Source organism: Pongo pygmaeus, chromosome 3 (genome assembly GCF_028885625.2).
Source record: "Pongo pygmaeus isolate AG05252 chromosome 3, NHGRI_mPonPyg2-v2.0_pri, whole genome shotgun sequence".
In the NCBI taxonomy this organism is placed as follows: Eukaryota; Metazoa; Chordata; class Mammalia; order Primates; family Hominidae; genus Pongo; species Pongo pygmaeus.
The window spans coordinates 44,138,648-44,142,620 of NC_072376.2; positions in this window are offsets into that span (position 1 = coordinate 44,138,648).

The following is a 3,973-nucleotide window of genomic DNA, read 5'->3' on the forward strand; positions in this document are numbered from 1 at the left end:
CTCCTGACCTCGTGATCCACCCGCCTCGACCTCCCAAAGTGCTGGGATTACAGGTGTGAGCCACCGCGCCCCGCCTGTCTTACCTAGATTATTAAAATAAAAAACTCTCTTTTCCTTTTCATTCTCATCACCTCATTTGATTTCTTTTCATTTTAGACATCATTGTTAGAGAAAACCTCCTAGAGCAAAAAATTCTGTTATTTCCTTCCTTACGATGGTTTCTGCATAGATTAATGGTGAAATGCTAACTAGTAAGTCCCTGTTCAAAGCCCTTCACAAAGTGATACAAACTCTTCTTTCTATGATTCCTCCTCTACCCCATACACTTTCTATTTTGTGATATGAAAATATTTCTAAAGATCAAATTTTTATGCTCAAAATTTGAAAAAATATAAAAGTCTAAAAAACTTAGAATAATTTAAAAATGGGCCTCAAAAGTGAATTGAAAGACGTATTTTATACTGTAGACACACGGTGGCACCATTTTAGCAGCCTAACAGCAATACTAGAGAACCTTTGTTAATATTGCGTGATTATGCTCTAAAATTGTGCAAGTGCTTTAAATGGCTAATGTGATACTACTTTAATCATTTATTAGTGGTATTTTTAGTGCTAAAAATGCTCCACAATATCAATAACTTTGAAACAGAATTTAGAGGTGATAGTTATTTATAGATTGTTTTTATTACTCTTTTGTTATGGGCTAAATTGTGTCAACACTTCCATGTTCATATGTTGATGTTCAAACCCCCAATATCTCAGAATGTGACTGTATTTAGAGATAGGGTCTTTAATGAAATAATTAATTTAAAATTATTAGGATTGCCCCAAATCGAATATGACTAGAGTCTTGATAAGAAAATTAGGACACAGACATGTATAGAGAGAAGACCCTGTAAGAACACAGAAGGTACTGATCTGCAAGCCAAACAGAGAGGTCTCAGAAGAAACTAGCTGTGCTGATAGATTGATCTCAAACTCTTAGCCTCCAGAATTGTGAGAATATAAATATCTGTTGTTTAAGCCACCAAGTCAGTCTGTGGTATTTTGTTATGGAAGCCCTAGCAAACTCATATTCCCTTCAGTGTATTTACAAATATAGAAACCATACAATAGTTGTGGATTAATGTACTATATGAGTGCAATCTCCATATTATATATTTATTCTTACAGAAAAACTGAGTCTTGATTTATGAGTTTGTAAATTATTTGAGCTCTTCAGAAGTCCTCGCCTCAAATAAAATGCTACTGTCCTTAATGTTGGCCCTGTTCTCTACTGACTATTAACCCAATTTATTGTGTGTTTTTCCTCATTTGTATCCTTGCTCAGCTGAGCTGAGTTTCCTGGAGTGGTTAAAGGCGCAGGCTCTACAGCCAGACTGTGTGGACTCACAGCCCTAGTTCATCAAAGTTCCATTTATTTCCTTGGGTAAAAACAAAGAACTGCCTATCCTTCGAAGCACATGAAAGATACCTCCTCTTTGAAGTTCAGTCACTATACCTCCTGCTTCTTCTCAAGTTGAATAAGAAACTTGTGCCGTCAAAGATATTGCAAGAGATGAGCTTTAGTTTCCAAAAATTTGGATTCAAATAATTTTTTGCATTTATCTATCATGTAATTTTAGACATTTTGCTTAATTTGTTTGAGTTTCCACAGCTAGTATATAACCTGACACAGTGGAGCTCAGTATTTTTCTAACAAATATGTTTTTCCATTTGTAGGTTGGGTAATATAATGTCAGCCTTATAAGATACTGCGGTTTTCTAAAGTGTGGGACAAATACCTGTGGAGGCACCAAGATAGATACAGACATGGTATCAAGGACACTGTGTCATTCAGATAAAGTTTTTCTTTCAACCCTATTTAAATGCTTCTTGTTAGGTCAAAGAGAAAAATCTCAGTTTGAGGCTAATGTTTTTAAATTCTTTTCTAATATTTGCTGATCTCTCTTTTGTAATCCAGACAGACCAAACCTACAATTGAATCACATTTTTTATTCACTACAGTTATATTTACTGTTACTCTTATGACAGCTCATCATGCTTTCTCCATTAATGGTAATCTACTACGTTTTCTTTTAAAACGAATTCATTTACATATAAAGGTAAGATAAAGAAAAATATAAAGTACATAATATCGGTATGAGGATTGACAAAGATTCTTGACCAAACTCTAGCCAGACTCCTCTAAGCCCTCTTATCAGCAAAGCCTCAAACTTGCCTATGAAAACTACAGACCCTCAGCACAAATGATTTCATCCACATCCTTCCCCTACCGGCTTGCCCACACACATTAAAAGACTTAAACAAACTCATATAGTTTCTAACGGCTCAAGGCTGCATCTCTAAGATGAAGCCCCCTTAAATTTCTGTCTGAGAAAGCTCAAGACTGACAAAATAATTTATTTGTTCCAGCCAACATGTGAAGGTAGAACTCATTTCCTAGTGTGTGCGGGAAGGGTAGAAGCCTTATTTCCATAAGCAACAGTTAACAACCCAGATGGATTTCAAATGGACCATTCTTCTGCCCTTGCTTTTTGTAAATTTCCATTTCCCTGACTTTGATCAAGCCCAGTTGTTCTCTTTCCCTACTCCCGCATTCTCCTTTTCTTAACCACTTTAACTGGTGTCTGCCTTTGTTTATCTTTGACAGGGTATGGTGAAAATTAATGAGGGTAATGTGCAAATTATGGAAGTCTGGGCAACATTGAATATAAATTATTGTGTTTACTTCAAGATAGTTAAATTCATTCTCTTACAAGTGTGACAGAATTAGTCGTGTATCAAGTACTGTTTTAATTCATAAAAGTTCCAAGAAAGGGCCAGGTGCGGTGGCTCATGCCTGTAATCGCAACACTTTGGGAGGCCGAGGTGGGCGGATCACGAGGTCAGGAGTTCGAGATCAGCGTGACCAACATGATGAAACCCTGTCTCTACTAAAAATACAAAAATTAGCCGTGATTGCTGGCGCGCGCCTGTAAACCCAGCTACTCAGGAGGCTGAGGCAGGAGAATCGCTTGAGCCCAGGAGGCGGAGGTTGCAGTGAGCCGAGACAGCGCTACTGTACTCTAGCCTGGGCGACAGAGCGAGACACCATCTCGGGGGGGGGGGGGGAAATCCAAGAAAGAACTGAGTCTGGTACAGAATTCTTGATCCTAAGAAATCCTCCAAATAAAGAAACTTTCAAAGGCTGTGGAAACAATACGAATGATTCTGTCTTCAGTCACAATGATGAACTGAACACAGCTGTCATCTCCCTCCTTCGAACCAAACTCTGGATATTCCAGAAAAACGCAAGAGAAATAGTAGGAGACAAACACTGGATGCAATCCACGTATCATCATCTCTGTTTTATCCCCCATTCTTACTTCGTCAGAGCTCATTCGATGAAGTGGTAACTTGATGACGATGGAAGCATTGGGGGTCCAGCATGGAACTTTTTCCCACCATTACTTCTTGCCAAAACCTTCCTGGATTCAGTATTGCAATCAATGTTATGGCCCGTTTCCTTTCAGATGCACTTCAAGATTAGCTCAGTCACTGACATGGGGAATACATTTCGACCTCTAGATTTTAAAAGTGCCATTATTATTTTGCCATTAGGTAGAAGGCTAAGTCTCAACGTTGTGCTAATAATAGCATCTTTAAGTCCCTGGACTAAGACCTCGGCTCCTGGTTCGGGAATCAGACTGCCTGGGCGGCACTCCAGGCTCCACAGCTCCCCACCTGTAAGCTCCTGGGTAAGTCACTCGGTCCGGATTTCCAAAGGTAGTTTGGGGGAACTGACAGTACACACACCACAGGGCAGTAGTGAGAAAGGAAGAGACAATGCAAAGGAATTAGCACAGCACTCAGCAGACAATATAAGCTAATATGTACTCTGTCTACACCCTGCGTTTTACGGAGTTAATCGAAAGCCTGCACTCACGTGACCACTCCACTACCCGACGCCAAGATGCGCTGATGTCACGAC